The sequence below is a fragment of the Aegilops tauschii genome, chromosome 2, assembly GCF_002575655.3.
Source record: "Aegilops tauschii subsp. strangulata cultivar AL8/78 chromosome 2, Aet v6.0, whole genome shotgun sequence".
Classification (NCBI taxonomy): domain Eukaryota; kingdom Viridiplantae; phylum Streptophyta; class Magnoliopsida; order Poales; family Poaceae; genus Aegilops; species Aegilops tauschii.
The window spans coordinates 415,897,169-415,909,155 of NC_053036.3; the positions used below are offsets into that span (position 1 = coordinate 415,897,169).

General features: G+C 46.1%; 1 long non-coding RNA gene across 1 annotated transcript; it reads right to left on the reverse strand.

Annotated features, from left to right (window-relative positions):
• Window positions 1–1,769: 1,769 nt before the first annotated feature.
• Window positions 1,770–4,280, reverse strand: LOC120973510 (uncharacterized). Its single transcript, XR_012202903.1, has 2 exons — window positions 2,308–4,280; window positions 1,770–2,210 (listed from the first exon to the last, which is right to left on the reverse strand). It is a non-coding gene; the product is annotated as an uncharacterized lncRNA (long non-coding RNA).
• Window positions 4,281–11,987: the final 7,707 nt, after the last annotated feature.

The window sequence follows — 11,987 nt, forward strand, 5'->3', positions numbered from 1 at the left end:
TTCAACTTCTATGTCGTATTCTTAGAAAGGAAATATGTTTTTAAATAAGCATCAAATATTTTTTTTGTAAATTGAACTTCATAGTTTTATTTTTCTTAGAAACGGTAATAATTTGAGTTTCTCGTATACATCGAACTACTCCTCTATTTTAATGTGAACTTCGTCATTTTTATTCTTTAATAACAAGGAAAATCTAAGTTTTTTTATAAATATCGAACTTCACTATTTTCATAATTTGGACTTCTTGGTTTATTTCTTTTAGTAATTGAAATATCCTAGTTTTATAATAAATATTGGACCGTCCATTTTCTAAACTTGAACTTCTAGATTTTTTTTGTTACTTAAGAAACGATGGAAGTACTTTTTAAAGATTTTTGAACTTCTTTATTTTTAAAATTTAGAATTCTTGTTTTTCATTTTTTTTTGAAACAGTGAAATATCGCTTCTAAGTGCTTTTTGAACAACTATGTTATTTTTGTTTGAACTTCTTGTGATATCCTTCAGCAGATTTGGATTTTCTGAGTTTTATACATTGGACTACCGCGTTCTTTTATTTTGAACTTCTTGTTTCCATTCTTTAATAACGAGAAAATCTGACTTTTGTATAATCATCGAACTGATCCTCTTTTTTAATTTGGACTTCCTGGTTTTATTTCTTTTTGTAGTAACGGAAAATCCTATTTTTTTGAATAAACATCGAGCCACTCGATTTTTTAAAATTTGAAGGTCTAGTTTTTTAAAAACCTTTTTAGGTATATTTTCACCTTTTAGGTACATTTCTTCAATGGCAGGTTTGATTTTTTCGAACCTCCCGAATTCGGTTTGTTATATGCTTGAACTTTTCTGTAGGACAATACTTGAAACAGTTTTTTAATTATCATTATGTTACGTGTTAGCTTTGCGTTTTTACTCCTCGGGGACGACCATATAAGCATCAGGAACCAGAGAACATGTACTTTTCAGTACATCTTTTCAGAAATGCACCTTTTTTTCTCTATGCGAACTTCAACTTTTTTATATAAGAGCTTCATTGTGAATTGTGTTACTCATGGGGTGGGGGTTTGAATTTTTTTTTAAACGGGATATCATTTTTTTTAAAAAAAATTAGATGTTCCATTATTTAAATTTGAACTTCTTTGTTTTATTTTTTAGTAACACAAAAAATCTGATTTTTTTGTAAACCTCGAACTTCTGTGTTTTTTTAATTTGAACTTCATAGTTTTATTCTTAGAAAAGAAAAAAATAACATTTTTTAAAATAAACATCAAGCCACTCTATTGTTTTATTAATTACTAATGGGAAAAATCGGTTTTCTTTTGTAAACATCGAACCACTCTATTTATTTTATATGAGCTTCTGAGTTTCTTTGAAATGGGAATAGTCGGATTATTTAAAAAGAACATCGAACCGCTCTGTTTTGAATTTTGATTTTCTTGAATTTGTTAGAAACATGGAAAACAAATTATTTTAAGACTCGATCCCCCTTCTTTCATCACTAGCAGTGTTCCTGTAGATACTTTTTGCTCGCAGGTACTATGTGATGCGAAGTACATCCATGCACAAGGCCCTCAAATCAGAATAATAATAAAAGATTTTGGATGCAAGTCAAGCGAAAAAGTAAATTGAGGATACATGAAGTCATGCATCCATTATCCACAATAAATTGTACTCCCTCTGTAAACTAATATAAGAGTGTTTAGATCACTATTTTAGTGATCTAAACGCTCTTATATTAGTTTACGGAGGAAGTAGTAATGAGTACGAAGTAATTTCACAAATATGTACCATAGCATGGATCTCCCGTACATATGTTCAGTGGTAGCACTCAGCGAAGCATGCATAACAAAAGCTATAAGAGATATCAGCAGTGGTTAACCGATAAAGATTCAAGCTTTTCCCATGATTGGACTGTACATGTTCAGAGATTTTTCACCAGCATTTTTAAGTGTGCTGCCATCTGAACCTTGGCTCTAGTTGTCAACACACACTCCAGACTCCGTAGATCAGCAGCTAACTGATGGGAGCCATGAATTCTGAAATAGCAAACACTGAAATACCATACAGATGTGCATTATAACAGAGTGCAAAGGGCTGCACCTACCTACTTACCTCGTGTTGATGGATAAGTTTGTCTGTACTTGTATGCCATTTCATGCAACTCAGCTGCTCCCTGCACTTTATAACAAAAACGCACCTAATGGACGGACATACTAATGCAAGGTAGCAGAAACAAGATATTAGAATCACTTCATAGAAGATACAAATTGTGAAATCACTTCACAAGAGGCACTGAATGGAGAGACCTACAGGGCCTGTACGACGGTAACATTGTGTTCAACCTCCTCTTCATGCTTTGACCGCATCGGCGGCTGCGCGAACGCCATCACCGTGCCCACTGTCGCGGCCGCTGCCAAAAGAAAGATGGCTCTTGGATCTTCAGCTAGCCCACAACTCGAACTTCAGATCTCATCCAAACATCACGTTCAGAATTTTCACAAAGTAAACAATGTCAATTCACCTAGGGATTCCAGCAAACATAAAACATGTTCTCCGAAAACTCTCTTACCCTCAGATTTCCAATTCTCTCGCTGCCATTTTTTACTCGAACTGCCATGAGAATTTTACTAGACCTTCCATGGATGCTATATGGCCACTTTGATGGTGAACAACAGTAGCATCAGTGACAGCAGGACTAGCCTGTCGACATGCTCGTCGGAGTTGTGCTCGGGAATAGAAGAGGGAACGAGAGGAAGGAGGCCTTTGTCGACGCGCCGTGCTCGAGGACGAAGGGTCTGCCTGAGCAGCACCGCTCCCACGCGTGAGCATCCACCGGATCCGGTGGGTCACGGCTGTGGAAGGAGGCTGAAGATGTCCGTGCTCGAGGAAGAACGAGCTTGCCGAAGCAGCACGGTCTCCCCCGCGTGAGCATCCATCGGACCCGTGGGGTCACATCTGTTGGAGGTGACAGGAGACAACTGCGCTCGCCGGATTGGGAGAACTTCCCAAGCTCCAGGGGATCAAATGCATCCAGCTCGCCGTGCGGGAGGGGTCGCCGGAGAAGGGAGCAGTGGTGGCGCTCCGAACTTCGATCTCGCCGTGCAGGAGGGGCCCGCCAGGAGGAGGCGGGGCGGCAGAGGAGGCGGGCGGAAGGAGGTGGGTCAGCGGCGCGAGGAGGAGGTGGCACCCGGAGGAGGCGGTGGCGGCGGCGCGACGCGCAGGGCTGGTGGGCGCCGAGGGATTGGGGCGGGCGCTGGGGTTGGTGGAGGTCGGGAGGTGGGAGACGCCGGGGGTGTTTTCCGTTCTTTTAGTTTTCTGACACTGTGTTATTCAAGTTCAGGAACATCTAATCCGCCCTGTAAAGGCGAGCTGTGATCAGAATAACTATTCGGATCCCGATATCAAAATAGTGTTACTCTATATATATATATATCTATATATATAAACCCAAATAAAAAAAAGGCCAAAGAGGCCCAAATAAAAAAAATGAGAGAACAAGAGAGAAGGGACAATGTTACTATCATTTTCCACACTTGTGCTTCAAAATAGCACCACGATCTTCATGATAGAGAGTTTCTTATTTTGTCACTTTCATATACTAGTGGGAATTTTTCATTATAGAACTTGGCTTGTATATTCCAATGACGGGCTTCCTCAAAATGCCCTAGGTCTTCGTGAGCATGCAAGTTGGATGCACACTCACTTAGTTTCTTTTAATGAGCTTTCATATATTTATAGCTCTAGTGCATCCGTTTCATGGCAATCTCTACTCCTCGCATTGACATCAATTGATGGACATCTTCATAGCCCGTTGATTAGCCGCGTCAATGTCAGACTTTCTCATTTTTGTCTTCTCACATAACCCCTATCATCATACTCTATCCCACCTGTAGTGCTATATCCATGGGTTGCGCTCATGTATTGCGTGAGGGTTGAAAAAGTTGAAGCGCGTTAAAAAGTATGAATCAATTGCTCGGCTTGTCATCGGGGTTGTGCATGATGGGAGCATTTTGTGTGATGAAAATGAAGCATGGCCAAACTATATGATTTTATAGGGATAAGTTTTCTTTGGCTATGTTATTTTGATAAGACATAATTGCTTGGTTAGCATGCTTGAAGTATTACTAAATTTTTATGTCAATATTAAAACTTTATCTAGAATCTTTTGGATCTAAACATTCATGCCACAATAAAGAGAATTACATTGAAAATTATGTTAGGTAGCATTCCACATCAAATATTCTGTTTTTATCATTTACCTACTCGAGGACAAACAGGAATTAAGCTTGGGGATGCTTGATACGTCTCCAACGTATCTATAATTTTTTATTGTTCCATGCTATTATATTATCTGATTTGGATGTTTAATGGGCTTTATTATGCTCTTTTATATTATTTTGGGACTAACCTATCAACCGAAGGCCCAGTACAAATTGCTGTTTTTTTGCCTATTTCAGTGTTTCGCAGATCAAACAGAATCCAAACGGAACGAAACCTTCGCGAGGATCTTTTTTGGAACAAACGCAATCCAGGAGACTTGGAGTGGAAGTCAAGGAAGCAACGAGGCAGCCACGAGGCAGGAGGGCGCGCCCCCCACCCTCGTGGGCCCCTCGTAGCTCCACCGACCTACTTCTTTCGCCTATATATACTCTTATACCCTAAAACCATCGGGGGGGCCACGAAACCACTTTTCCACCGCCGCAACCTTCTATACCCATGAGATCCCATCTTGGGGCCTTTTCCGGCGATCTGCCGGAGGGGGATTTGGTCACGGAGGGCTTCTACATCAACACCATAGCATGTCCGATGATGTGTGAGTATTTTACCACAGACCTTCGGGTCCATAGTTATTAGCTAGATGGCTTCTTCTCTCTCTTTGGATCTCAATACAAAGTTCTCCTCGATCATCTTGGAGATCTATTCGATGTAATTCTTTTTGCGGTGTGTTTGCCGAGCTCCGATGAATTGTGGGTTGATGATCAAGATTATCTATGAAGAATATTTGATTCTTCTCTGAATTCTTGTATGCATGATTTGATATCTTTGCAAGTCTCTTCGAATTATCGGTTTAGTTTGGCCTACTAGTTTGATCTTTCTTGCAATGGGAGAAGTGCTTAGCTTTGGGTTCAATCTTGCGGTGCTCGATCCCAGTGACAGAAAGGGAACCGACACGTATTGTATTGTTGCCATCGAGGATAAAAAGATGGGGTTTATATCATATTGCTTGAGTTTATCCCTCTACATCATGTCACCTTGCCTAATGCGTTACTCTGTTCTTATGAACTTAATACTCTAGATGCATGCTGGATAGCGGTCGATGTGTGGAGTAATAGTAGTAGATGCAGAATCGTTTCGGTCTACTTGTCACGGATGTGATGCCTATGTTCATGATCATGCCTAGATATTCTCATAACTATGCGCTTTTCTATCAATTGCTCGGTAGTAATTTGTTCACCCACCATAATATATGCTACCTTGAGAGAAGCCACTAGTGAAACCTATGGCCCCCGGGTCTATTTTACATCATATTAGTTTCCCATCAACTAGCTATTTCTGTCGCCATTTATTTTGCAATCTTTATTTTCCAATCTATACAACAAAAATACCAAAAATATTGATCTTATTATCTTTATCAGATCTCACTTTTGCAAGTGGCCGTGAAGGGATTGACAACCCCTTTATCACGTTGGTTGCAAGGTTCTTGATTGTTTGTGCAGGTACTAGGCGATCTGCGTGTAGTCTCCTACAGGATTGATACCTTGGTTCTCAAAAACTGAGGGAAATACTTACGCTACTTTGCTCCATCACTGAGGGAGTCCTGGACTAAGGGGTCCTCGGGCGTCCGACCTGTTAGCTATGGGCCGGACTGATGGGCCGTGAAGATACGAAGACCGAAGACTGCACCCGTGTCCGGATGGGACTCTCCTTGGTGTGGAAGGCAAGCTTGGCGACCGGATATGTAGATTCCTTTATTTGTAACCGACCTTGTGTAACCCTAGATCCTCCCGGTGTCTATATAAACCGGAGGACTTAGTCCGGCGGGGGGTATTCATTACCATAGTCATACAGGCTAGACTTCTAGGGTTTAGCCATTACGATCTCGTGGTAGATCAACTATTGTAATACTCATATCCATCAAGATCAATCAAGCAGGAAGTAGGGTATTACCTCCATAGAGAGGGCCCGAACCTGGGTAAACATCGTGTCCCCTGTCTCCTGTTACCATCGACCTTAGACGCATAGTTCGGGACCCCCTACCCGAGATCCGCCGGTTTTGACACCGACATTGGTGCTTTCATTGAGAGTTCCACTGTGCCGTTGACGAAAGGTTTGATGGCCCCTTCAATCGTCGATAGTAACGCTGTTCAAGGAGAAACCTTCCTCTCTGGACAGATATTCGTATTCGGCGGCTTCACACTGCGGGCCAACTCATTTGGCCACCTGGAGCAGATCGATAGCTACACCCCTGGCCATCAGGTCAGATTTGGGAGTTTGAACTACGTCGTGGACATCCGTGGAGATCTGATCTTCGCCGGATTTGAGACCGCGACGACCGCCCCCGGTCACCTTGACGAACATGACCTAAATCTGTCGTCAGACCGCATCGAGGAGATAGCTCATGTGACCACTCCGGCCTTAGATCTAGAGCGCACTGCGGCATCCAAGGATTGGAGGCTCAACCCCACCATGGAGGCCACAGATTCTCCGGCGTTGGAGCCGCACATGGACTTAACCTCACACAATACCTGCGTTACCGAAAATCCAGACTCGTCTCTGGCTATAGGTTCCGAACCATGTGAGCCTGCGGACGCCGAACTTAATCGTTTATCGATCTTTGAATTCAGCACCGCAGACATCTTCCAACACTCGCCCTTGGGCGATGTGCTAAATTCGTTGAGGAATCTGTCCTTGGCGGGGAACTCACAGCCGAATTTTGTCCGGTTCGAACTGGAGGCTGATGATGAAGGAGAATTTCGCTTCCCACCAACCACCCACTTCGTAGCCACTGTCGAGGACTTAACTGACATGCTTGATTACGGCTCCGAAGACATCGACGGCATGGATGATGATGCTGACGGGGAGCAAGGCCAAGACCCGCCTTTCACTGGACGTTGGACGACCACTTCCTCATATAACGTCTACATGGTGGATACGCCGAAAAATAATAGCGGCGATGACAAGGAAAGCCCAACAAAGGAGGACCCTCCTAAAAAACAACCAAAACGTCAGCGTTAGCGGCGCCGCTCTAGATCTCGCCACAGCAGGGACAACAATACCGGCACAGGAGACGATAACACTCCGAATGGTGCCGAAGACACAGAAGAACCCGATGAACAAACTGCCGAACGAGACCATCGGGAAGATGGGCAAGTCAGCCCTGACGAACATGCCATAGAAGAAGACTCGGAGGATGGCAGTTACCATCCGCCCTCCAAGGAGGAGGCGAGCCTCGGCAACGAAGATTTCATCATGCCTGAGGAGCCTCTGGAGCAGGAGCGCTTTAAGCTTCAGCTAATAGCCATTGCAAGGAGCCTGAAAAAGAAGCAGCAGCAGCTTCAAGCTGATCAAGACCTGCTCAATGACAGATGGACCGATGTCCTGGCAGCCGAGGAATACGGCCTTAAATGACCAACCAAAAGTTACCGGAAGCGCAAATTGCTACCTCAGTTCGATGACGAGGCACCAGACCTCGCACCAGCATCACGCAATGCGGTTGATCGGCTACCGCGCGGCCGGGATAAAACGGCAACCCAAGGCGAAAAACAGACTATCCCACCTCACCGTAAAGGCAGGGATAACACATCTCGGGGCCATACATATGACCTCCGGCAGACCCTAGATAGTAGAGCAGGACATACACGATCTATCTATGGATCGAGAGGACGTCCCTCGACACGTGATGATGGCTACCTATTCGGACGTGACAAACCTAGTCACACCCGAGCTGATAACCACAGACGAACTCCATCGGAGCTACGGCGCAATGCGGCCAGATACAGAGGTGCCGCACACCCTCTTTTCTTCACGGATGAAGTAATGGATCACGAATTCCCCGAAGGGTTCAAACCCGTGAACATCGAATCATACGACGGGACAACTGATCCCGCGGTATGAATCGAGGACTTTATCCTCCACATCCACATCGCCCGGGGAGATGACCTCCACGCTATCAAGTACCTCCCACTAAAGCTTAAAGGACCAGATCGGCACTGGTTAAATAGCCTGCCTGAAAATTCTATTGGCGGCTGGGAGGACTTGGAAGAGGCCTTCCTCGATAACTTCCAAGGTACATATGTCCGGCCACCAGACGACGATGACTTAAGCCACATAGTTCAACAGCCGGGGGAGTCCACCAGGAAGTTCTGGACTAGGTTCCTAACTAAAAAGAACCAAATCGTCGACTGTCCGGATGCCGAAGCCCTAGCGGCCTTTAAACATAGCATCCGCGATGAATGGCTCGCCCGCCACCTCGGCCAAGAAAAGCCGAAATCTATGGCCGCCCTCACGGCCCTCATGACCCGCTTTTGTGCGGGCGAGGACAGCTGGCTGGCTCGTAGTAAAAATATGGCCAGCAAAGCAGGCCCCTCCGAGGCCAAAAATAACAACAGCAAGCTCCGACGCAGCAGACACAAACGCCGAAGCAACAGCAACAACACCAATGAAATTGCTGTAAACGCCGGATTCAGCGACTCCAAGTCCGGTCAGCGGAAAAAGCCGCATCAAAGAAACAATCAGGGACCATCTAGCATGGACCGCATACTCAATCGTCCGTGCCAAATCCATGGCTCCCCGCACAAGCCAGCCAATCGTACCAACAGAGATTGCTAGGTTTTTAAGCAAGTCGGCAAGTTAAACACCGAGAATAAGGAAAAGGGATCGCAGAGCGAGGACGAATACGAGGAGCCTCTGCAGCCAACCACAGAGGGACAGAAGAAGTTTCCCCCTCAAGTCAAAACGGTGAACATGATATATGCTACGCACATCCCCAAGAGGGAGCGCAAGCGCGCACTAAGGGACGTCTATGCGATAGAGCCAGTCGCCCCAAAATTCAATCCATGGTCATCATACCCGATCACCTTTGACCGTCGAGATCATCCGACCAGTATCCGGCACGGCGGATCAGCCGCACTAGTCCTAGGCCCAATCATCGACGGATTCCACCTAACACGAGTCCTCATGGACGGTGGCAGCAGCCTCAATCTGCTCTATCAGGACACAGTATGCAAAATGGGCATTAACCCATCACGGATCAAACCCACAAGGACTACCTTTAAAGGAGTCATACCAGGCGTAGTGGCCCACTGTACGGGCTCAATCACACTAGAGGTCGTCTTTGGATCTCCGGATAACTTCCGAAGCAAGGAGTTAATCTTCGATATCGTCCCCTTCTGCAGCGGCTATCATGCACTGCTCGGACGAACCGCATTCGCTCGATTCAATGTGGTGCCTCACTACGCATACTTCAAGCTCAAGATGCCCGGACCATGTGGCGTCATAACAATCAATGGAAATACGGAACGCTCCCTCCGTATCGAGGAGCACACAACGGCCTTAGCAGCAGAACCACAGCGCGGCCTTTTCCAGCAGAACTTTAGTTCAGCGGCCAAGCCCCCGGACACCATTAAAAGAGTCCAAACTATTCCGCACCAAGACAGCCCAGCTCGTCAAGAGCTTAACTAGAAATTTGGCCTCCGTCCAAGTCCCGATCAAACAGCGGCATTCGTACCGCGCGTACATAACTACGCACTCAAAATCCCATGGGTATCGACGGAGGCATAGCTAGCTCGCGATCCACAGTGCGGCTCGATCGACCCTAGGATTCGCACACCTTCACTTTCCCTTTTCATTTTGGGTTTCTCTCTTTTCGAGGTTTCTGCTGACAACCCATTTGCTGGACATACCAAGGAGGCAAGGAGCTTTGGCGTACAAGGGGATCCACAGGTGATCTCTGCTAACGATTGCTATACCTGTTTTAAATACCCACACGCAGCTCGCTCTTGGTCATGGCATGTTAAATAGCCTTACTTGCTTATCGCATTATTTGTATAAGTACGCCTCGACGTATTAATCACATTACAATGGTAAATAAATGGTAGCGTCAACTTATTACTTAATTTTCCCTGTTTCCTTACCTTTGTATTTATTACCCATTGCACATGTACACTCTGGTACATTTTACTTCACCAGGGGCTTTCGCGCCCCACAGTACGGCAATAAAGTCCGAACACCTTTTTCAGTGCAGTTCGGCACCCCGAACTTATAGCATTATATGCATCGGCTCTGAATCATGTCTTTGGTCAATAGTTGGGTTGCCCGGCTCCTGTGCTTACTACCTTACGTTCCGCTATATCGGCTAGGGTAGTAAAGGGAGAACTACTGCGGTTGTGTCCCGGTTCTTCCGGACGAGCACCTCAGTAGAGAAAGCCGAAAACTGACTGTCATGATGCAGCGTGAGCCGGTCAGCTGTTTGAGAGGTCTCAAATCCTTATAGATTTTTTCTGCTTATTGCGAGGAATCGGTTTCTTATCCGATCAGGTGCGTGTAACGCCCCAAGTTCGGCCTTCCGAATACAAGGGGCTTCGCCAGAATTCTCATTGTCAAACTCCTATGGCTAAGTGAGGGTGATAAAGGCTGTATAGTCTGATTGCCTTGTTCGTTGCGCTAAACACCTCCTTTAAGGACCAAAATATGGAGTAAAGAGTGTTTAGATTTATCCCCAACACCCTCGTACTATCTACATGGGGGCAGAAGCGGACGACTGGCTAACCCTCAGATTTCATAAACGGCCGCACAAGAGGTAAAATTTTAAAAATCACAAGCATTATATTACATAACAGCATTGTTCCCTATTATAGGACAGGATAATACGAATGTTTTCATGGGAATATAACATCCTTCGTACATTGGTCCACCACAAGGCGGGATCCCTCCAGGACACCATCAAAATATAACTCAGGGCGGCGATGCTCCTTGCCCTCAGGTGGCCCCTCGGTCATCAGCTTCTTGGCATCCATCTTCGCCAGTGCGTCTTGACACGGGCAAAGGCCATCCGTGCACCTTCGATACAGACCGACCGCTTTATAACCTCAAGCCGTGGGCAGGCATCAACAAGCCGCTTCACAAGTCCGAAGTAGCTGCTGGGTATCGGCGCGGCAGGCCATAGTCGGACTATCAGCTCCTTCATGGCTAGCTCGGCCGCCTTATGCAGCTCGACCAGCTGTTTCAGCTCGTCGTTGAAGGACAACAGATGTTCTGGTCCAAGATACTGAGACCAGAACAGCTTCTCCGTAGAACTCCCTTCTTCGGCTCGATAGAACTCGGCAACATCCGATACGCTGCACGGCAAATCCGTAAACACCCCTGGAGAGCTCCAAATTCGGGAAGTAAAAGGAACGCTTCCTTCACAGATTTGCTTTGCATAAGGAAAGCCTTACCCGCCACGATCTTCTTGGCCGCTTGGATTTCCTGAAGGGCGCTCTGGGCCTTGGCTCGAGCCTCTTGCGTGCTCTGATGGGCGTTCGCAAGTTCGGACGCTTGCGTCTTCGAATCACGCTCCAAGGACTCGTACTTCTTGACGGCGTCCTGAGCTCTTGCTGGACCACGCCGACCCGGGCCTCATGCTTCTCGCGCGCGGCGTGCTCCTTGGCTGCATTGTCCTCGGCCTCGGCCAACGCCTTCTTGAGGGCCGCCACCTCGGTCGTGGCCCCTAACAAAGTTCATGACGCTTTAGTCAGCACGAAACATTCACCCTTCCTAAAATATACACGCAGGTTACTGCATACCTTGGCTGTCCTCCAGCTACCTCTTTATGAGGCTAAGCTCTTCGTTGGCCCGCTCCAGGCTCTGCTTTAGGTCGGAGACATCTGCAGTATGAGAGGAAGCAGCTAGCAATGACGCCTGCTTATTCACATAGACATCTTATGTTAGATTCCTGCAAAAATTGTTTTGATCCTCTGTTCGGCCTTTTCTTTCCGAACACCGAACAGAGC